This window comes from Micropterus dolomieu, linkage group LG23 (assembly GCF_021292245.1).
Source record: "Micropterus dolomieu isolate WLL.071019.BEF.003 ecotype Adirondacks linkage group LG23, ASM2129224v1, whole genome shotgun sequence".
NCBI lineage: Eukaryota > Metazoa > Chordata > Actinopteri > Centrarchiformes > Centrarchidae > Micropterus > Micropterus dolomieu.
In genome coordinates this window covers 24,511,033-24,535,411 of record NC_060172.1, presented here as the reverse complement: position 1 = coordinate 24,535,411, position 24,379 = coordinate 24,511,033, and the positions used below count along the sequence as shown (strand labels likewise).

At 39.1% G+C, this 24,379-nt stretch overlaps 2 long non-coding RNA genes across 3 annotated transcripts in view; both read left to right on the top strand.

The window, feature by feature from the left end:
- Positions 1-4,194: 4,194 nt before the first annotated feature.
- Positions 4,195-24,379, top strand: part of LOC123963300 — a 78,206-nt gene continuing 58,021 nt past the window's right edge. For both annotated transcript variants that reach the window (XR_006823150.1, XR_006823151.1), the window contains exon 1: positions 4,195-4,514. This is a non-coding gene — a long non-coding RNA (uncharacterized LOC123963300). The remainder of the gene's footprint in view (positions 4,515-24,379) is intronic.
- Positions 10,568-24,209, top strand: LOC123963301. The gene is made up of 2 exons (XR_006823152.1): positions 10,568-10,673; positions 23,169-24,209. It is a non-coding gene; the product is annotated as an uncharacterized LOC123963301 (long non-coding RNA).

Sequence of the window (24,379 nt, the reverse complement as noted above, 5' to 3'; positions counted from 1 at the left end):
TGGAGTTGCAGGACGTAAAAAAACAAAAACAGTGATCTGAAATATCCCTTCGTAGAGCTGAAGGGAACTGCAGAGATGATAATTCTGTGTGGGTTCATCAATACAAGCAACAGCTTTACAGTACACATAGTGTAATAATAATTTGATCTGTAGTTAACATAAACATATTAATTAGAGAAGGTGTAAATATGATGTATATTATGATATATAGGGTTATTGTTCATCTACACATTTTTGTTGATTAATTAATCAATGTATGACCTTATTTGTAGCTTCTTTGGAAGTTATTAATAAAATAACATTCATCAGTGTTTTACCACACCATAGTTGTGGACTAGAGGTTGTTCATGAGGTTAACTCATTACTCAACCAGCCAAAACACAGGTGACCTACACTTGGGACTGTATCTGACCTCATCCTGTGTAGACACAGGCTGTGTTCGAAATCACAAACTGTGATACATGTACTGCATACTGCCTACTAAATGAACGATTAAGTATGCCATTACCAGCTGACTGTTCACACTGAAGTATACTCATAGCAATAAGTCATCTCTGCATCACATGACTGTATCAATCACAACATTATCGGTCCGCGCTACCACTGAATAACAATTCTTTATCACATATGTAAATCAACATTAGCTCTTCCACTGAGTGTAATATTTTCCAGTTTTATGTTAACGCAATTTAAAGAAAATGGTAAATGCTATTGTTTGTGGTTCACAAAGAATGAAGAATAAAGGTGAAATAATAGGGATGCACCGAAATGATAATTCTTGGCCGAAGCTGAAACCAAATATAATGAAAACAATTCCCGAACACTGAACAAGTACATTCACATTTACAATTGCAAAATTAAATAGTCAGAATAGTAAATAACTTCTAACACCTCCATAACGAGAGACAGGTGCGTCATAAGGAGACAGGAGAGTAAAAAGTCAAAATGTGCTTTTTACTCAGTGTTTCCCTCAGTGTTCTCAGTGTTTTTTTATCCCTTTTATTTTATTCTATTTTACTAATTTTATATTTATCTTAAACGTGTATTTTAGTCTTTTCAATGTTTTCATGCTTTTATCTTGTATTGTTTTTGTATTATTGTCTCTTGGGTATTATTGTCTTTACACTTGTTAAAGCACTTTGTAACTTGTTTTTGAAAAGTGCTCTACAAATAAAGATTATTATTATTATTATTATTTCCCACAGAATTTGGAGAGACTATGGTGGGTGGGTCCGGTAAAGTAAATTACATGTGTTTATGTGTGTGTTCATTTACTTTTAATGTACACGTGTAATATGTTTTAGTTTTTTGTGAATATAATCCACTTAATCTTATTTCCATCATAGACACCTTATTTTGTCACATGTGTATCCTTGCGCTAAGTTCATCAAGTCAAGTCAATTTGATAAATAATGTTGTATGTGGTTCTTGTATCACGTAACATGAAGACTTTATAGCCTCTCTTCAGGTCAGACTCTCATACTGCAACACTTGTCTTTGTAAAGAGAGAAACTGACAGGATAAAGTCGCTAACTTGCCCGTCAGCTCGCACTGGGCCGTTTCAGTGGATTTACCATAAAGGCTTGAATACGTGTGCACTCCAAATTTTGGTGCGGCGAGTGACAAAAACATTCAAGTGGGTCAGACTGTTGCCTTTTCTAAGAGGTCAGCCACAGATGGTGTGGATGTGCAAGGAGACAATTCAGCAGAATGGTGTCTGCAAACAGCAAATTTTGCGTCTTTCTTGGACACTTTAAAATGCTTCGACACTGCCGACATGTGAACGTAATTGTTTGGTAAAATTTATTCGGTCTTTTGACGTATTAGGCTGAACACTGAAAGTGCTTGTTGTTCTCCGGCCAATTTTGGTGGCCTAACATTCAGTGCATCACTATTAAATAATTACATTAAAATATGGACCAGGCAATGTTAGCAGATAATGCAAGTTAAAAGAGCCAGGAGGAGGATGGAAGGCTGTGCTATCTTAGTGATTGTCTCTGGCTATGTATGTTATCTTGTAAAGTTTACCTGAAGCAGCTCTTAACTAAACAGAATAAATATGATACAGTAGGCTGCAGAGGTCTGTGTGACTGTGGAGCCAGTGGGGTCTGTGAGCAGGACTGGCCAGCTGGCTTGCTGGCTACCCCCGCAGGCGCTTGTGGAGCTTCTCAACTCTGATAATGTTGGAGCACATTCTTGAATATTTGAAATCTGCACAATTGATTTCATGCTTCAGAAATTCTCAGAAGTGAATTTAGAGATGAAATAGCTTATAAAAATTGTACTAAAAACTACAGTGTTGTCCTAGAACCGTCTGCCTCGCAGTCCTCCACTGGACAGTCGTAAGAGACACAATGCATTTTAGGGCGGTTGAGCATGTCCAGTAAGCTCACACCGCATATTCAGAAAATTTTGCTGATCTATTCTACATCTGGGCATTTCTTGCATACACAAAATCCACTTGCTAAGCAGTTGGAACGCACTAAATACTCAATTTGACATCAAACGAATATGAATAGTACGGTATTGAACCAGCCATAGACAGAGCACTGAACATGCTGCTCTGCTAACGTGCTGCTAATGCTACACCTCCTGTGTAGACACGATGTTACACTAACATAACATGACAAGTACAACAAGTCCTCCAACCTAAACGACAACATAGGTCGATTTAACCAACCTCCAAATACGACTCATATGAGCGCCCCTACCGGTGGCGTTTAAACATCCTCCAAATACGACTCATGAGCGTACAGTTGCGCCTCTACCGGTAGCGTTTGTCCATGACATAAGCACGGAGAGACAATAGCGACACAAAGGAGGCTGCTCTGCAGCTGTTGGGTTACCGGTCAACAGTCACTGACTTAGGTTTAGGCACGCACCCCTGTGAAGGAAGCAGCTACTTAGCTACTATCCTTCCACCCAACCCACCACCACCTTAGTACAACTTTATGGCTATTTATGATACGTAACTGTAAAGATGATCGTTATTTTGTGTAGCTAAAACGACCTCTATGGACATTTTTCTGTGGAGGACAGGCTCACAAAGTCCTGTTAGCTTGTCACTGAAGTGAGGCAGCACAGCAAATTGTCAAATAGTCAACTGACAAGCGTAAGAAAGTGTAGGATTAGGCTATATTGGCTGAATTAAGTGATAGTTCTTATTCATGAGAAGAGGTACAGGTCTACTTAGTAGCAGTCAAATATAAGTATATGTAGAGATGGCTCTATTAATTTCAAATTGAAGGAGGTTTTTTTTGAACAACAGAGCTAGTCATCCTGATAACTGATAGGGTTTGACACAGCTGTCAGGAGTTAGTGAGGCCACTAAATATTCTCAAGATGGGCTGAACTAGCTTCAGAGTACAAGAACAGGGGGAATTACCAGCTAGTCTGGCACATAGACAGAGATACATTCTTTAGTAGAGTTTGCCTCAAAAAAGGAAGTCAAATAAAACTGTCAAGTGCGTATTTATTTGACTCTGGATGAACTTGTTTAAAAATATTCATCTATAGAAGTATTAACAAATACATGATTGACTTTTTTGATATTGGGAAAACATTACAGTTCTGCTTTGACCCCTGTAAACACAAGTGACACAAGTGAGTGCTAGCAGGAGCTGGTTAAGGCCAACTTTTGCCCAAGGGGGGCATTTAGCGATGTTTCAGAAAGTCTCCATGGGTCCTGCCCCTTGCCTGTTTTTATAAAAGTGAAATTTCAACACCATCATTATAAGCATTCTTGCCTGCTTTGCTGGATTCACTACTACTAGCCAGTATGCCATTTTATAAATTCTTAATGAGGGTCTGTTAAAGTAATGCATTTGTTATAATACAGCTACTGTTAATCAAGGAATTGCATACAAGAGATATGGCTTTGATATGTATTTCAGTGTATTTTTGTGTTGGCTTTTTAAAATTGGGTTTTGTGTAATGAAAAAAAAAACTGTAAAACATCAGTGATTTATTGATCATTGATTCAAGAAGTTCTTGTTTGTGTGAATTTTGCAAGCAAAAATTCACAGGAAAAAGCTCAAGAAACAGCTACTTCTGGGTCCTTTTCTGTTCTGTCTTGGAGCTGTTTGGGAGGGTAGGAGGAAGGGAGGGAGGGAGGGGAGGTGCAGGAAGGAGGGAGGGAGGTGGAGTAAGGTTGGAGTCCCACATAAGGGGAACCACGGGCAAAGGAGCCGTTTCATACTGTGTTTCTCTGAGCTGTCTATGCCTCCCTCTGTTTGTATTCGCTGGTAGTCAGCATGCACCTGTGTGTCTCAGCACTCACTGGTCTCTCTCATTCCAAATGGTTGTTTATCAATGCTGTCATGTTAGCAGCTCGTGCAGCAATCAGCAGGAGAGAAGCAGAACTGGACCTGGTAGACTCAAAATAACAAAAACTCAGAGCAAAGGAATTGTGTTTGGAGAGTTTCTGCCTCCATCTTGAGACGAAAGAAATCCGAGGAACAAACTTGCCTAGCTGGAATGAAGGAGTGACAACAAGCAGACTTGTGTTGAAAAGGGTAAGTTACTCACAAACAGCTGAAGTTACCCTAGTTTGTTTGGTTTCAACCTGGATCAATATAAAAGTTTTTAACTCCTTGTACAATTGTTGTTATACCCTTCAGTAAACTGTACAATACTCTAGCACTTACACAGTTTTTCTTTACATGAGCTGTTATTGATCTCTTTGTGTTTGTGTGTGTGTGTGTGCACATGCGTGTGGGGGCGTGTGTTGTGTTTGTTGAATTTTATGATGTGTTGGCTGTTTCATTTTTGGATTAGACTCAGCTGCCCTGGTTCTCTCAGGGTATGTCTTGTTTTGTCTTGTTCATTTTTTCAGACATCTCACAAGTCCAGAAATATACACACGCTCACAAATGCACATACACACACATACACACACACACATACACACAGGAAGCAACCAGACAGTGTGATGTCTTCACTCCAGAGATGACAGGATTTACTGCTGGTTAAAATAACAGCAGCCTACTTGTAAACCAATAATCTGCAGTACCCTTACTCCAATTGTAATAGCATTATTGTGTTGAAATCATACATTGTATAAAATGTGGACGCCGTGTCTGTGACGTAACCCATAGGTTTCTAAAGAATCGTTGTCAAGCTCAACGTGGGCGGCTCCAGCTGTCACCATCTTGGCAGTCCTAATCCAAGAATGGACAAAGTGGTGGAGCTGAGGTGGGCCGAATGTAGAATGGTTGCTGGACCACCTAGTGGCTAGCCACCTGAGAGGCACCCACCTGTCAGTCAAAGCGGCCACACCCTCAATTATGCATAATTTTAACCTTAATATAATTTGATGGGTAAGTAAGTAAGACATGATTTCTGCTGTAAAGGTGGGTATTTTAATGGGGATTTATGGGGACTCGGTTTTTGGGCCAGCCTCAAGTGGCCATTCAATGAACTGCAGTTTTTGGCACTTTGGCCTAATTTTTCTGTCCCTGAGGTTGACGCTTGGTAAAAACGTTCACTCAGTATTTGTAACAAAAAGTACCATATTTAATTTGATTCTGGCAATTTTTTTTACAGTAGTCATTGAATGTATTTGTATTCTGTAAACTTGTTGCTTTATGCTGTTTTTATTGTTTGTGGTCGGAGCTGCTGTTCTCTCACAAAATTCTTTGTGTGTATATGTGTGAACGTTGCAGCATGAACAGAAGCCCAAAGCACATGGTGGATTGTGCTGTGCATGATGAATGCAATAGAGTTATGTGTTAATAGCTAGCGTGCTAACTTTCCAAGTAGTGTGGCTTCTTGTTTAAGGGCAGCAACATTAAACATTGGCAGCTAATAGTTAAATATGGGCGCATGGATTTTGTTTGTTAGAGACAACCATTTGCTTGTACCAAACAATACCAAATGCCTTATTTCCTCAATCAAAACTTTGTTTCCACTGCAACATATTGCATATAACCAAGCTAACCAAAGCAACGAGAAAGCCTTTCTTAATCAGCATCTGTATAAATCATGCCTTCTATGATACAGTGAGTTGCTGTTGAATGCATCTAATACTACATGACTTTCTACAACGAGGACTTGCAACTTTGAGATATCATTTAACTAATGTTACAGCTACAACCAGAGCCATTACAGGTCTGACTACAACGTTTCACATCTACAACGTTACAAAAAGATGAGCTGCAGGAAGCAGTGTTAGATTCTTGTTCAACTCACGTTTATGTACATGTTCGCTCTGGTTTAATCAATTCAGACACGCCAACTATAACTGCAGACAGGCGGCTCGCAGATATATTTAGAATACACCAGAAACTATGAGTTTAACAGCTCATTACAGTTAGTGCTCCTCCACTGACAAACATGGCATTAGCTTTGTGGATAATTTAGCAACGGGTAGCATTGCTAAATTAGCCACTGTACGTGATTGTAGAGAATATTTAGAAATGATGAATGAGGGACAAATGTGGACCATTCACTAGAACTGCCACACTGTTTGAAATAAATCATGTTTATCAGGCAGTGTAGTTAACAGGGGAGCTGCAGCACGCCCTCGGGTTGGCAAACTATCCAACACCCATGACACTGAGTGAAGGATCTTACGCTATGTTTCTTTTTTAATAGTCATATGCATAAATGCAATTAGCTCATATCGGCCGATAATATCGGCAGATGTAAAAGTAACCGCTATAAGCTGTCCTTCATTCCTACTTCCGGAGCTCTCCTTAATGAATAATCTGCCCAAAACTTTCACCATTACTCAGGTTTTTTAGTAATTCAGTGATCAATTACTGATACCTGTGCATTGCAACGTAAATGTATGGTATGGACTGTATGATGTGTGCAATCGTGAATTCAATATGTGTTACTGTTACTGCAGCCTTGGACGGTACTGATGCCCAAGACAAATTTCCCTCAGGGTCAATAAAGTTGATCTTGATCTTGTTTAGGACTGCTCCCCCAATAGTAGAGCCAACGAGCGGCTACGTCCTCTGTTTGTGGTTCATTGAAACAGGCATTGAAAATACACCATTCTTAGAGTATAGAATGTAATAGGAAGCTACCTGTTTATATTTCAGATATTTATTTAATACAATTTCACGCGTTATCAATTAATACAATTAATCGTTATCATCCCTAGTACAGACATAACAAAATTTGGGACCCAGTCAGACATAGATGAATGGTTAACTACCTGAATCTGATATGCATAGATTACATTTCAGAAAAGGATTGACCTGAGGATAATTACATCCAAACTAAAATGAGCGCCACCTGAACAGACTGAATTAAACAGAGAACAACAACACTGGCAGCTGCATGATGCGCTACAACTCATTGAGCAGCCACGTCAAAAAGAGTAGCAGCACATTTTATTTTCCCAGAAATTTCACAGTTCCAACTCTCCGTCTTGCCTCAAAAAACAATTTTTCCCCCCTGTGCTTAACATACGTAAAAAATTATCATGTGTAATGTTCAACACATGACCAGAGCCACTAGCAAGTCCACTTGGATATACCATCATAAATATTGACACAGACCTGGAACCCATGGCAATACCACAGAACCCATTTATTTGAAAATAATTTAGACCCAGCCCAACTCGGGCCTCGATCCCTTAGAGCAACTGTCTCGTGGAGACGTTTACTCTGTATTGCAACAGGATAGCATTAAAATGTCCTTTAACTGCAATACCCTTCCGTCATGATTTGGGCTGCATTATTCATTCAGGAATGACAGAAGAAGTTGAAATAAAAAGGCTACCATTGATAAACAACCTTAAAGCGGCAGTAATACATTTTTAGCCACTAGTGTACAGAAGAACCCAAAACAAGCTGACAGCGACACAATCTTACAATATTATGTACAGTTTAAAGAAGCAAATTTCCGCAAAGTTAGGTTTACTCAGAATGGCTGACCATAAACTCCAGTTAGTATCTGTTGTGAGTTAGGCTACTTGAAAACCTACATGCTGTCCAAGGCTATCCTGCAGGGAAACGGATCAAAATAGCTCTCCTATTTTTTTCACAGGTCTCTCCAGTGATTACTGCTCTTGGAAATGATGACTAACATCATTATGGCACCATATTTAGTGATCTTGCTCACAACGCTGTCGGCTACAAAACCTATGATAGTTCAAATTAAGGTATAGGCACAGCAGAACACAAGACACAGACACATAGGATGATGGAGTTACTTTAGAGTATGTTTTAAAATGTACATCTATTTTAAACAAACAGATGGAGGTACTGTATACTGTAGGAGTAGCAGCAAAAAATATTTACAAAAAAGTGGTGGGGGAGAAAGGCATGTTTCAGGCTCTGCATGCTTCACATTCTTAGCTGCTGACCTCTATGGAAAATAACAACAGCCGGGCTTGAAGGTCACGCTGCTGTGGCCAGTGGCTGATTAGTTAGTGGTACCAAACTTCTGTTATTATTATTCTGTATTATCTGTTTTTGAATTTTACATTAAACTGAATTTGACATTTAATTTTAAAGTTAACATAATTTTTTCCACATTGCTTAGCTTTAGCCTTCAAGGAGGTGTTTAAGGATACTTATGTCCCTTCTAAAATGTCCATATCATGCATGTATAGTGTGGGCTAATATATTTATAGTTGGATCAAAGTTATTGTGGATTATTGTCCTTTCATAAAAGCATCTGTTCATCAATATGTGGTCTATTCAGGGGTAAGAGAAATCTATGTTAGAGAGTGAAGAAGGTATTCATTACAGAAATATTTCTGTATGTTTAATTGTGATGTCAGGAAATAAGGCCCACTTTATTATGCTTTGGAAAATTAAAGTAGCGAGGACAGTTTCACAGGCCAAAGTTAAGCTTAGGCAGCGGGTGAAAGGATGTGACAGAAAAATAGTTTCCCTGCAGTAACTAGCATGAGGCTTAGGGCTGAAAAGACAGTGTCATGGCACATGTGATTGCACACCATTTCAGTAAATGGTTTAGAGTAATCCCTAACCAAAACAAAGGCCAAAGTATTAGTGGCAGTGAAAACCTCTGTTTGGCTGATTGCTTGTTAAAGAAATATCTGTGAATAAAAATAACCCTGTTCTTCTTTGACAGAATGTTTTTTCCTCTATGCCACTGTCATGATGAGGCCCGTTCAGCCCAAATAGTAGCATCGGATTTTGGGAATATGCATCCTCTTATATGTATTTTAATATTGACTTGATGTTTGTACACATTTATACCGAGTATTACCAGGTCATTGTTACAGGCAAAGAGTCGTTTTAGTATTCTCCACCACCATATACTGAGCACAAATGGGGAGCAGATATTTAAAATGTAATGCTTCTTGTTCTACACATTTAAGCTTAAATCATTATTTCTGTCAGTTCATATTTGCAGTTATTGTGGCCATTATATTACTTAATGACCTTTCATCCACTTTTTCCACTGTCCCTGCTCACAGTGTCTCTTAATAACACAATGTGATGAGCACATTTAAGTGCACATTTGCAGTGGCTTAACATGTGAGATTTGGCTGTAGTATTTTTGAGGTATGCTTCATATTAAAATACAAAATACATCCAAAGACATTGCTATGAAAAAATTTGATTTTCCAAAATAGAATCATGTTCTTCAGTCAACTGAGTGAGAGGAATCAGTCTAATTTCATATAAATTGGGCAGCTCTACCCTTAAAGCAACATCATTTAAAACTTTATTAAGTAATAATTTTAGTTATTATTATATTCGTACAGATTAGATTAGCTCACTTCATGCTACCAGCCCAGCGTGGCAGTACAAGTTTACAGAAATCCTGTTAGAATTAGTAAAAGGTTTTTATCCAACCATTTTATATAATTGAGCTTTGAAGTGTTTGGGTGTAAAATATATAAATATTATAGCTAATTTGATGTAATGTAGAGAGAAATTGGAGACTCATTAACACATTAGAGAGACACATTCGTGTTGATTACTTGTTCATATGTAGTCCTAGAGCTGACACCTGCAGCCTTGTGATATACAGGGATGTGATTTTTACGGATTAATCCGGAATTCCCGATTAATTCGGATTAACCCGAAATCAGACCCACGTGAGTCATGCAGATCTGTAATTTCAAAAAAAAAAAAAGGGGGGGGGGGGTGCAGGAGCTGGCCGAGTAAAATGGAAAGGATTTGAGGACATCTATAGACTGACGTGTGTAAAGTTTTCTTCCTTGCCAAATATCAACAAGGATGTTCCTTTGCGTTCAGCAGCCCATTCCACACCTGCGCAGTGTGAACCACAGTCGCTCCCGCGCATCATTGGTACGTAAACGTATTACTTTTCCCAGTAAAGAGTAATGTAACGGATTACTATTTCCAAAACAGTTATATTATTACAGTTACTAATCCAAGTAATGCTGCGCTACTGCAGGTCAGCGGGACCGGACCTTATGTTGTTCAAGTCAGCGAAAAAGCTAAAGGAAGACTGGAGAACAGGGAGAGAGAGGTATTTTTGACAGCTGTAATTAACGTTATTGCCATTATTGTGTCACAGTCTAAGATGCAAAGAACATTGTCATCCATAGTAAACTTTGTGCGACCAGCAAAACGTTTTTGACCGTGAACAATTCTACATTTATACTTAGGCTAATTTAAGCATCAGCTAAAGCAACACAGCAACGTAAAACTCCGGCCGCTGCTGCCACTGATGCTTGGACTCATCGGGAGAGAGTGCTGTTATCTCACCCAGTAGTAAGTAGGGTAGCTAATATTACTTTTTTAAGGAGTATATGCTAAGTAACTAGTAGGTAATAATTATATTATTTCTGAGTAACTTGCCCAACACTGAGTTGACAATAAGGATTTGATAAATTGGGTATGTTTTGATTATTGCTTGTTATAGGCTATCTAATGTTTACTTTGACTTTGTTGTCAATTGATCACTCATATAGCCTATACAGCCTACACTTTGCTGTATGAATGATTGCTTTTTAAGTCGTCCTTATGTTAAAGGTGAATTGTTGTGACAGGGTTTGTAAAGCCTTTTCATACTGCTTTGATCCGCGGGGTCGCTCTGCGCTCCTCATCAACAGACAGGCAAACTAGCGCTCCACGAGGTAACCATGGCAACGGCTTCTGTGTAACTGGCGCGATCCCGTGAAACTGTCGCGGTCGTTCTGTCTCACGCACACGCCTGCCAGAGTTGAAATGTCCAACTTTTTCATACAGTTTATCAATAGACAGAGACTGAGCTGGCTGTTTTGATCTGAGTTTCCTGAATAATATAACTGTTTCTTTAACAGTTAGGCCACCAGGTCATAAATAGGCAACAACCTTTGCTGCTGTCTCTTATTCATTAAAAATGACCTATTAACTTCTACTGAACTAATTTGAAAGTTAGTAGTTATATTATTTAGTTATAGACTCAATTATTTCATGTTGGACATTTAGCTGTTGAAGTTTGGTAAAAAATGAACACAAAATAATAATTATTATAGAGAGGTTGCGATGGGGCAGTGGATTAGACGCTTGTCTTTGATTCCTACTGCAACACATCCACCAAATAAGTTTTTTGTCATGGGTCCTGCTTTACCATCCATGTTATAATTAAGCCAACGCCAGTTTAATCGGGGTGTCGAGGGGTCTCAGTATATTTTCCTGCTTTTTTGCCCTTTGCAAATCACATGCCTGGATATACTGTCACATTTATCAGGATTAATGGCTATCTGTGCATACAACGGGCTTGTGCTCATATGAATCTGTGGTTACGTATAGATTAGTTACACAAGGAAAGAAACAGTATAGTACTTTACGGAGCCATAACCTCATGTCAGGACAGTACAGAGATGGCATGCTGATTTTCTATTTTTTTTTATTTAGGACAGCCCCTTGTAAAATAAACAACTCTAATAAACTAACTCCTGGTGTGCCTGCCAGACCACACGCTTGCTGTTGGCTGTAAAATATAACCATGCTGCATCCCTTTTTCTCCTCTCTCTCTGCTTTTTTGACCCCTTCTAATCTCTTTATTTTTCCTGTCTTTATCTCCTTATCTTGTGCTTTTTTCTTCCTTTTCTGTCTGTTCCTATTAGGCCTCTCTCTGCCTTTGTCAACAACTTGCCTCCTCTAATTATAGGCTGTTTCACCTTCTTCCCTTTGTTTAATCTCAGCTTGTGGTTGTTATTATTGACTGGCGCAAGTTGAATACAAGAAAAGTATTTATTTGAACTTACATTTTTATTCTAATGGAGAACAGAGATCAGTCTAAACCTATGCTGAATCCTTAAACCTCAGCAAAATTTAAACATTGAATGAGTAACAGTTGTTACATCCTTGTAGTAATGTTTCTAATGATGTATTTAATATATTCCGTTTAGTCAATCAAAATGGTGGCAAATAGCAATAAATGGGATGACTTTTGCACTAGAAAGCTGTTTTCGACTTCCTTCTCCAATCCGTCGGTCATTCTGCATGGGCAAAGCAGAATTCCCAATTTTGTAGCAAAGTTGAAAACCCCCCCACAACAAACGTAGTTAAATGATGAAAGAAGATTGAAACTACAGTTTGTGTAATGAAATCAGGTTTTAGAATGAACTTTGGTCTCCATCTCTGCCCTGCTTCAGAGAAACCTTATTGCCTATTTCTGTACACTTGTTTTCACACTGTAAAAGCCTGTGCAGTGGGGATAAATCATATTTATGTGACAGTAATTTTTCAAGAAATTTCTTGTGATGATCGACATGTTGATCACAAGAAAAATGGATGCATTGTGATGCTGTACTGAGCTCCGCTGCTTTTCCTAGGATGCAAACAAAACAACGTCTTACAGAAAGAAATGCCAGCTCATGATGTTTCTTGAAGCAGACATTAATTACTTTGACAAAACTATTGACTGGTTGGTATCTTTCTATGAGAAAGATTGCTGTGCTCACTGTATTTGAAGAGTGCTGCCATGCCAGCCAGATCTCCTTCTGCTTTGTAGGGCCTCACTGTGTCAGTCCCAGTAACCTGGTGGTTGCTTCTAAGAAATCTGGCTATTGACCAGAGAACTGGACCAAAATAAACAACACACTGTGAGGGGATTAAGAGTGTTGAAGAGCTTCTAAAATTACAGCCCTCAGAACATATCCAGATGTTGCCTTCCTGATCCTCCTCAGGTAACACACATGACAGAGCTGTAGTGTGCAGAGGAGTGAAGAGCGGTGAGAGTGGCTCATGAGGAGCACCCCTCTGGGTGAACCTCTTAACGTTTTTTTTGCCATCCTGGACTCCAGCTGGTGTGATCAACCTGCTAGAAAGGGAGAGCGTCTCACAGTATGGAGCTGGCCCTATGTCTGCAGCTGATCCCTATGAGCCAGTGAGAAAAACACAAGAGAATGAGGCTACTGTAAAGAAAGGTTATTAACTGTAACCTGTGTACTTTATTATTATTTCATCTTTGAAGTCATTGTGAGCTTCTTCTTACACAGAATGAAAAGAATGAAAAAATGCAGGTGAAGCTGTGATTGATTTATTTTCTTACAAAGCTTAGAAGGAGCAGCAAGGTTGCTTGTTAAATACATAAATCGCTCTTCTATTAGAACACAATTATACCTAAATCTTATGGGAAAATGAAAAAAGAGAAGAGTAATTCAACAATATCATACAGAGACTATAAAATCACTTAGCCACTGTGGCATAATCTAGGCCTCACTGATAATGTGCATTTAAATACATTTTTCATTCCATATAAAATGTCCAGAGTGAAAATCAGCAACGTGATATCCAAAATGTTGTAAAAAAAAACATTGCATACTTTTTTTACTACTGATTTACTGGTGATTTAATTTGCTCTACAATTAGATATAGTGCAGATGCATATGCGTATCTGAGAAAAAGCATGAGAAAAGGTATTTCCACTCACACCCTGCTGTGTAGCTCAGCTTGTTATGTTTAGGCTTAGGTTATAGATGTATAATGGGGCTTGGGTGTGGTAATCCTGGAGATGGTAGTGCGATTTGTAGTTTCTTTGCAGTTTTAGAGAATGTGCTCCCTTAGTGGACTGACTCAGAGCAATATAATGCCTTGATTAGCAAAAAGGTTTGGCTGAGAAACATTTTCAGTAGTTTTGTAAAGATTTAAAACCCTGTCAGATGGCTCAAAGCTAGCATTTAATAATGTATTTAATCTGGATTAAACACAGACACCATCAGTAGTTTAAAGCTGCTGTAAGCAGTGTCTGCTTAAAGGTGTTGGGGAGTACTGCTGTATATGTGAACAACATGTAAAGCTTATTGTGGCTCCAGAGGGAGCTATGCGAAATCTGATAAATTTAATTATCAATAAGTTTCACTTGAGTCAGTTAGGTCTGAAGATTACACGTTTGAATCTGGGGGTGTGGCGTTAGAAAGAAGTGAGCTTACCAGACCTTTGTATCTCACTCCTTCATCTTTGCTTGAGGTTCGCAGCTCAAGGCTTAGTGTTTTTACTTATATACAGTTATCAAAATTATGATCGCCTCTGCAAAAATTTTACATTACCATTAATATCAATGGGCTACTATTGATTTTCACTCATACACTATGCAAACACAATAAAATGGCTGGCTAGCTCCCTCTACTCATCTACTTGAAAGGTACTGTTAAGAGTAGCGTAACTCCTTGAAGGAATAGGGCAGTGCCTGATGTGTGTACAAAGCGACTGCGTGGTTGAGTGAGTTTGAATGAGCGAGCAGCAGAATGTGATGGTGAAAGTAAGCGGAGCAGAAGAAAAGGTTAGCAGTAAGTTGTCATACTGGCAGTAAATGTATGGAGTACGGTCTTGCCTGTTGTTTCCCAGCTGCTAGAAAGCTGCGAGCAGACATCTCCCCTGTGCTTCAGGGCTTCAGTACTTCACTTTTGCATTTCTCTGTTACTCAGACTTTTTCAACCAGACTAACCAAATTGTTATATTAAACTTATGTCTGCTAATTACCCATATGGTTTAAAGATGATTGCATATGGTTCACAATATTTATTTCAATTGAAGAAGGCAGATGTTGTGATTGACCCCAACCCTGGCAGCATGTTAAAAATACATTAAATTTCACAACTTTTTTGTCTCAATAAGCAAAATGTTAGGTACATACATTATTTCTTCCAAAAGCCCCCACCAAATACATGCACCTTGCAGTCTTCCACAGGGGGAAGGAAAGGAAAAACACTGAAATTATTCTATGCGTGTGAATACTGGACAGTGTGTCATGCTCATGGATGCACAACAGCAAATTCAAACAAAAATATTCTAGGGGAAACACTGGAGGCTACACGAGCCACTACTAGCATAACACACCTGCAGCTCCGACTGAATTGGCAGTGTTTGAATTGCATTGTAGGGAATGTAGGCGCAGAATAAAAAAGATAATATATCTGGTTCTGCAGAATCGATTTTAAAGAGGTGGTATTATGCTTTTTGGCTTTTTCCCTCTCCTTTATTTAGTTATATACCTTTTTTGTGCATGTAATAGGTTTGCAAAGTGAAAAAGCCCGAAGTCCAGCCCAAAGGGAGTTCCCATCTCCCACAGAAAACTCTGCTCTGAACCGCTTGAAAACAGCTCGTTTGTAGTTCAGCCGCTTCCCTTTCATCCCTGTGACGAGACAGGAAAGAAAGCTAAATGTGTCTCATATAACGCTCGCCAAGCGGCTACTTCGACACGCCCTCAAAACACCTCTCATCTTCCTTCCAAACACTAGCTACTCTCCAGGCAGTCAATGGACATAAAATTGTTACTGTGATGTAGAGACGGAGCTCATTTAAAACTTTATGGATGAAAAATACTTTTGTTACAGATTAATAACTCACCACTCTGAAACTCTTGCTCCAGCCAAGCTGGGGTGCGTTTCCTGAACAACTATGGAAGGTAGCATTGACCTATGTTGGTACGATGCATCGTTAAACTAACAAACATCTGAAGTACGACGGTTTCCCAAAACAGTCGTACCACCGTGGTTTGGACTAACTTAGTTTGAACCAACATAGTTCGAACTAACATGTTTCCAGATGTGTTTGTCTGACTTTCACAGCAGGAAATATTCTGCCTAAATATGTCAGTTGTGACCGATTTTAAGTGACGTTATTGTGCTAACTTATTATTTAGGCTTTTCATATTATAGTCGTACGTATAGTATAACGAGAAAATCAACAATAGTGTTAATGAAATCAACAATATAATTATTATATAACCTAATCATTTTATTTAGCCTAAATATAGGCTATAACTTAGAAGAAAAAATTAAGAACTATGAATGATTACAAGACATTTAGTGAAATAAGTTAAATCCGCAAGGATCTTCAGTTTAACAATTTAACACTATGATTCCCTTGGCCGCAAATGATATCAAGGTCTTAAGAATAGCTCAGTGTGATAAGGGCTGAGCATGTGAATATTCTCTATTGAGACAGACACAGGTTTGAATCCCGTGAGTTCTCTATTTATCTTTGTTATAATGGCAACGAAAGCTCTCACGGATTTATTCATTACAGTACATTCATGAATTTTATGCAGTCCCTTTTTATATTTATGTTTGTAATGAAGACTAGAGAACACCCATCGTCCTCAGAGACCTAGAAATGTATACATGAAGGTAATATTAAAAGTTAAGTCTTTACATTCTCCATTTTGTCCTTTAATCTTTGTACTGGTGAATAATATTAAATCATGTTATTGTGAATAGATGGGTAATCTGTGAGAAAAACACCTGCTTGTTTGTAGATGGTCTACACTAAGTACTTAGTACTGAATCAATGCAACCCTACCCATGACCTGACAAATACATTTAAAAGTACTTTTATAACTACATAAAAAAAAAACCTTCACCTTAAATATGTTTGGACAGCAGGAATATCTAACATTCCCTGCTTAAAACACATTATATCCACCTCCTAACACTGCATTTTCTGCTGTGATGTATAGTCACTGTGAACTAAGCTTCTAACCACAGGTCAGGATCTATAGTTATATGCAAAGTAACGACAGTGGTTGCGAACGATCGTCAGAACTATGGTTTTGGGGAACACCTGTAACGATGGTTCGTACCATGTAAGTTATCAACTTAGTTACCTCCTTAGTTCTAACTAGGGTTTTGGGAAACAGTTGCGTCGCAACTGCATAGTTCCAACCAAGGAAGTTGCTACCGTAGTTAGCAACAATGCTTTGGGAAAACGCATCCCTGGTCGGCGACATTTACAGCTGAAACAAAGCCGTGTTTGCTTCTCACTGACCCGCCCTTCTCTGCTTCTGATTGGCTATTACCGGCTTTTCGCTGACCCGCCCATCTCTGCTTCTGATTGGCTAGTAGTCCTTAACTAGGAACTGCGCGTGTGCAACTCCCAACAAAGATCATTTAGAGACAAGATGTATCACTCCATAGCTAAAACGAAGCCTTCAACACAGGGTGAAAAGAGGAGCTGCAGCAATGTGCAGTTTGAAAAATAAAACAAGAGGTGTTTTTTGAAAATTAAACCATGTAAACCTGTTCTGGTACAACCTCTAAATAAGATTTTGAACTTGAAAATGAGCATAATACCACCTCTTTAATAATTTTTAAAAAATAAATTGAGTCTGACACTGTTATAGGAGTGCAGTGCTAAATTGGTGGAGTACTCTTTTAATGCCAGAGCGCAGACTGCTGTTTTGTTACCTTTTTCACAGCAGACATTTCACTTCTGGTTGTTTTATACTGTGTTGTAGCCCCACCAATACTTTGAGGCACATACCCATATGGATATAAACCAAGATATGTACTGAATAGGACATTTTGCAGTTGAAAAATAATCTTGTCAGTCTACTGTAGTGATGATGTAATCAAACATATCTTTGTCATTTCAGTTCTGCAATTTCTTGTTCACATATACATTGAGACAATGTATATGAAATAAAGTATGGCTCAACTAATTAATTGGTCAAGGTTTATACTGTAACTCATGTGGTTGCATAAAAAAGTACAATATGGAAACAGTTGGATCTGTGCATGAAGGATGACCATATGTGAGTGCAGAAACCAAACACTGGGTTCTGGGTAACCTGCATTCAATTATCCCTTCAACACTGCTTTTCACTTGTACTTGCATTTGGTGGTAACACAAACTTCAGCTGTGTTAACTGTGAAACATATGGTAATAAAGGTACAAATAAAGATGGCAGAATATGTTTTAAATACTATTATTGTAACCTTTATTTAACCAGCAAAAGTCTCACTGAGGTTAAAAATCTCTTTTACGAGAGCGTCCTGGCCAAGACAGGCAGCAGCACAATTGTTGCAGACACCAAAACATATAATTAACAAAGTAATCATAAAATATCTAAATTAATCATCAGTAGTCGTCAGAAGTCATCAACATCAGGGATCAAACAGGGGCAATATGAATCAGTCAAAACATCTACAGCCAGATGTGCCTACCTCCAAGTCATTTAAAATAACTTTAAATGCATCCAGTGAGACCAGCTCCTGAAGATTCATGTAATTTTGCAAGTGATTCCAAGCAGAGGGAACTGCATACTTAAATATTGTATATTATTTAAATGACAGAAAAATGACATTTGCGGTATAGTATTTGAGTATGATTTCAGTTAAATAAAGGGGGGTCAGAGTGAGGCCCACTACACTTTTTGATTGATCTGATAGATCTAGAAGGTGACTGTCCAACTTGCCTCCTGACAAATGACCAGTTTCTTTCAGTGCAAGCACCATGTTTCCTCTCCGACAGTCACGCCATGCGTCCTCTGCATTTAGTCTCTGGTACTTCTCATCCTAATCCCAATTCTGGTCGTGGCCTTTATGGATCTTGCTGCACATCCAACACTGCCTAAGAATACGGGTCAAACCAAGTGGATAATGAAAAATGAATTGACATCTTCAAATGTGATGGAACCAAACCAAACATTGATAGTGGCTGTAATGTGCAAAGTGTGTCTATCCAAGAAAATGGGATACAGCCTCTTTGTGGAAGCAGATATTACTTGGGGTTAAAAAGTATAAAGTTTTTGGATTTGCTGGTTATTTATTTGTTGAATAGTATTATTTGTAAAATAAGTGGTTTGCATAATTGCATTTGAACATTTGGGAAACTAAGTACAGTAGTTAAATCATAAAATTACCCTTTTTCCTCAAGAACACACGCGGACAACAATGATCATGAGTTAATTAGTCATCTTTGTCGATGATGTTGTAAAGTATGTTAAGCATTACTGTCCTTAGGAGTTAAAACCTTTTGCCATGAACTTCATATTTCAATGCTCTAGGTTATGAATTGAGATTTTCCCTTTTTCCCTTACTGCCAACAGTGCCCAACATACTCCTTTCTGTCTTCCTATCGTGGGCTGAGTCAGCACCATGAGTGAAAATGCAGACCCTTGGGCCAGAGAAAAAGCATTATATGTGCCTCCAGTATGTGGGATATCCTTGCTGAGTGTGTGTTTTCTTTAGAGCAAAAAGGCAGAAGTGTACATTTACGAAGTTTCTCCTAATCTTGGAGAGCACCAGTGGATATTGCCATTTACTCTCATGAGTAAAATGTAATGTAAATGACTAATTTCTTAAATTGTAGCTTGATAGTTATGTAGCTGCTTCTCAAATGCTGCACACGAATCAGTGAGTAAAAAGGAATGAAGAGAATAGCGACATGGCTGCTTATTTGTTGCAGTGGTGATATATCAAAACATGATATTTGAACATCACACAGTGTCTGATTACATGAGGTCGCTAATGCATCACATTTTAGACACGTGTATAGTGTGGGTCTACTGAATGCACGCTCAACACACGTTGGACACATGAGATTTATTTCACAACTAAACTTCTGGTTATCTTCGTTAGCAGAGTCTCCAGTCTGCAGTGTAGTTAATACGTCTTCCACTCAGCCCCTCCCTACCATAGACTTGTTTTTGTTTTTTCTTAGGGGGGAACATGAGGGAACTTTAGGGGGAGATGGCAGATCTGAAAAATATATGCCACATATAAGTGCTATACACCATCTGAAAGCTGGAAACCTGAAGATTTATGAGATGTAGCACTGTGTCACGTTTTTCTGGTCATAAATCTGGAATTAATATTGTGTCTGAAGCGATTTATTTTGTAAGTTTTTAATTACATATTGCTCAGAACATTCATTTAAAAGGGGACGTTGCAGTTATAGGCTACACGACTTATCCACTCCACCATCAGGACACTCCTAAGTCTGCAGTTATTATAATAACCTATGTTCCCTCATGCAATGTCAGACCTGCATGGTTAACCTAATTACACCAGTGGCAAGCACAGGTATTTTCTAGGTGACGTCTGTGGATACCACATATGTGTGAACACTTTTCCCTATCAGTGAGGTCTTTGATGAAGTAGACCTAGTCGTTGCTCTAGGATTTTTGTGCACGACTAAGTATTTGATGCATGAACGTGTCCAGCAGCCACAAAGCATTTAGTTGAGCAGCCAACACCCAATTCTGAAATTTTGGCATGAATGTGTCCATGGAGGGCTAGTAATGTGATGAGTGTTGCTTCACAGCCCAAATGTGATTCATGCAGCTTTTAAAGGCTTCTAACCAGGGGAAGATGGATATTTGAGTGTTTTGCAGAAACTTATGTCAAATATAAATGAGACAGCTTGTTTTTGGTTTTATAGAAGGTATAATAATAGTACCTTTACAGAAACTGTAGATGACAAAAAAAGATTTTTTTTCTTTCAGGGTTTCAGATACCGGATATCTCCTAGTTTGCCAAAAAAATCATATTTTACTTTATCAGCTTAATGTGGATATTGCAAATGTTATTCAGACATTTAGAAAGTCTGTGCCTGCTTTTAACTAAAATATGCTAAATTAAGCACCAGTCTTAAAAAGATGCAAAGTAAAATCTTGAAGAAATTCTCAAATGCTTTGTACAGTTTCTGCCCAAGGGCAATGTTCCACACACATCAACTGAAAACATATCCTGAAGAGCATATTTTCACATTACTCTCTTCCACTTTGTCCTGCTTTGGCAGAACTTGTAGTGGTGTAAACCACTAATCCAGACTGCATTAAAGGCATAACGAGTAGGATTTGTCAATTGCTGAGCAAATAAAGCAGTGAATCTGAAAGAAAATGTGATTTTCTGATTGTTTCACTGTGGTTATGTTCTAAAGCGCAAATTAACACAGCCATGCCTCTGAACAACCCTGCTGGAAGGAACCACATGGTGCTGGATTTTGTGTGAATGTAGCTGAAGCCACGCTGCATCCTGCGAGTGTGTGTGTGTGTGTGTGTGTGTGTGTGGCTCGGTCAAACAGACACACAGACCTACAGCAGTGCCATCATCAGCTCAAAATGTAACTTTGTCCAGCACTTTGATTTATGAGCAAATACCTGCAAAACCAGTGACACTCCCATCAGCTCCAGCTGTACATTTTGTTTAGCGCGTATTAGCAAATGTTACCATTATTAAAGTAATGCTTAAGTAAGTGAGACATGTAAGATGGTTAAAAATTACACCTGCTAAACATTGTCATCGAAGGCATGTCAGCATACTGACACCAGCATCCGTCTTTCCTCCACTAGATATCCAGCCATTGCACCTAGTTTTCTTGAATCTTCTGTTATTCACTGTTAGTTAAATCGACAGTGCTCCACGGCCTCATACATTGTTTTTGTTAGTTTGGAAGTGCAAATTTGATATGTCCTGTAGTCACAATGGCCAGAGTTATGAGAACAAGATGCAGGTTGAAAAATACTGGAATTTTTATTGCAGCTTTTTCACTCGCCACAGAACATAGATGCCCTTTCATATACTGAATTTGTGTGGGCTTTCATTGTTTGCTTTTTGCACTGTGCTGGATGAAAGATCTCAGCTTATGTTTCTCTTCCAGATACTGTCTGTCTACCTGCATTCTGCTTGTTCTCCACACATGTAAACAAACCCTTGAGCACACACGTGCTCATGCACACTGTACCTAACTAGCAGTAAATGGAACAGGGAAGGGCCACCTGGTTCCTGTGTGTTTCAGAGCGCTTTACTTTGAGGGCAAGCCTTGCTACTTAGTTAAACAAAAGGGCCTCCATGTTGGTCCTCTAGATAAACACACTTTCCTGAGAAAACACGGACATGGTTACACTTTAACCTGCCCAGGGAGGCCACAGCTACATCCTCCTGGACCGTTTAGGTCAGACTGGGCTATAGTTCAGACCCGCAGTGAGAATCATACGCTGCATGTGAAACCATGCTGTCCTGTCAAACAATGGAGCCTTTGACAGTCATACCCCCCCCCTAGTCCGCGGTACAGTAAGAGCACTGTCTCTCTAGGGTTTGGGTGTCACTCCCCATCTCTGTTGTGCTCCCCTGGAGCTGACCAGCTGGCTGTTAGGCTCTGGGATGTGAAAGCAGCAGCACAGAGGAGCTACAGTCAAAGTTCAGCCCAGATTAGCCCAGCGGCCAGAGGCCAGCAGCAACTCAGCCCAGTCAAATCCAAGCTATTCCTGCATAAATGACTTGATAAGCTTGGCCACTTGAGAGGAGGCTGAACTGGTCCTTTTTAGTCTGACCCACCCCAGATAATCTCAGCTCTGGTCTGGTCCCTCAGTCCTGCTCAGGAATACTTTGACTTTGTCTGCCTGTGGTAGCTGGAATTAGTGTGTTTTTACATGCACTATGGTGCAGTACATACACAGCACAAAATCAAATTTATGTAGAAGCAATATGCATATTTTGGTATCTAAATAATGATCTCACTGAGTAGATTTATATCTACTAAGCAAATTTACATCAGTACAAAGAGCAGCAACTGAGATGTTTTGTTTGGCTAAAAACATAATTAGTACATTTGTGTTTGTATATCCTTGAGTATACACAAGCAATACATGTTCATAGCATCTTTACACAAATACAAAAAACACCACAATTAAAGTTACATGCAGTTTATTGCATTAACAGTGTTGTCTGTGGTACACATATTGACAAGGGTTCAGCAGAAAGGAGAGGCATACAAATGGTTCTGTGTGCATTATATTGAACGCTATGTTTAGGTCATACAGTCATATAACATGTGTTTCCTCATTATCTCTGCACATGTAAAACGCGAAGGTGAATAAGTGGGTTGACTTTATATACACAGATACAAAAATACCGTTTCTTTGGTTAAGTCTGCTGTGAAGCCATTGTGACTGTGAGTGTTTATGTACAGTGAGAATGAAGGGGTTAAATGAAGTAAAAAGTGTTTTCAACATTTGAAACAATGACTAAAGGATTTTTATCTCCCTGGCAGATGATGAACATCAATACAAGCAACGAGTGTTATCTGATGGTGTAGTTATGCAGAGCTGCCACCTCCCCCCAGCACAGCGGCAGTCGTGTAAACAGACAGCGCTCTAGAGGAATGCTGGACTCTGTGACCTCCCGCCCCGAGTGCTGTTACAGTGCACTGAGTTCAGCTGAAACAACCCGCCCCATGCTGCGCCTCCCCAAAGCTCCGCCTCGCCCTACCCCAGCCTGAGGCCCCACAGGGTGGAAAAAAAATACACCTCTTTTACCCAACACCATGGCCTCCTCGCATACATGCACATACGCAAACATGAACACACACATACAGAGAGACAGACAGACAAATACTCCAGTGCTCCCTTTCTTTACCACCACCCAGCTGTCAGAGCAGCAAGCTTTTGTAATTCGACAGCTTCTAGCCATTGTCATTTAAAGATGTCTTGAAAATCAGTTTAATGCACTTAGCCCTTCACCCTTCATCTCATCTTGTAAAGAATTATGCGAATTGTAGGTGAAAATATTTTGTGAGCTTTAGTTTTCAGTGAAAACACAGAATTTCAGTTTATTGTAATTTAACTTGTGTCTGGCACTAGCTGCTTACTCAATCTTCTTGTTAGTAGTGAACATTTGCCAACCTCTTGATGTGCCGGTGTACTCTGCTTGATTGTGGGTGGAAAATAAAAGCACAGGTTTTTAATCACTTTTTGTATAAATAAGGCAACAGCCAGTGCATGTTTTCTGAGATATTAAACTATGTCACTGCTTAAAATAATCAGTCAGTGGAATGTTTGGGAGAAGCATACTATGGTGTCAGGCAGACACTGCCCTCTGCTGGAGTGCAGAGAAAGGGCAGGTCAATGGGGATGGATGATGGAAGATGTGGGTTTGTGAAGTCACACAGACTTCAGCTTTTACAAAGTACCAAGAAACAGATGCAAGGCAGAGACACTGAAATCTAGGACTGATAGATATTCAATGCACTTCTCAAATTGTTACATGCCAGCTGTAACCCCATTCATACCTCATGAATAAATCAAGCAAGTCATCAAGTGGAAGATTTAATTCATAGCACCGAGTTGAGTTGCAGCTGCTTACCTGTCATGTATTATGAATCTTAAGTGGATTTTATCATTGATTGCAGTGAAGGCACAGTAAACCAAACATTGATGATTATTGGTTTGCTGCACCTCATCACATTAAACGCAAGGGGACTTA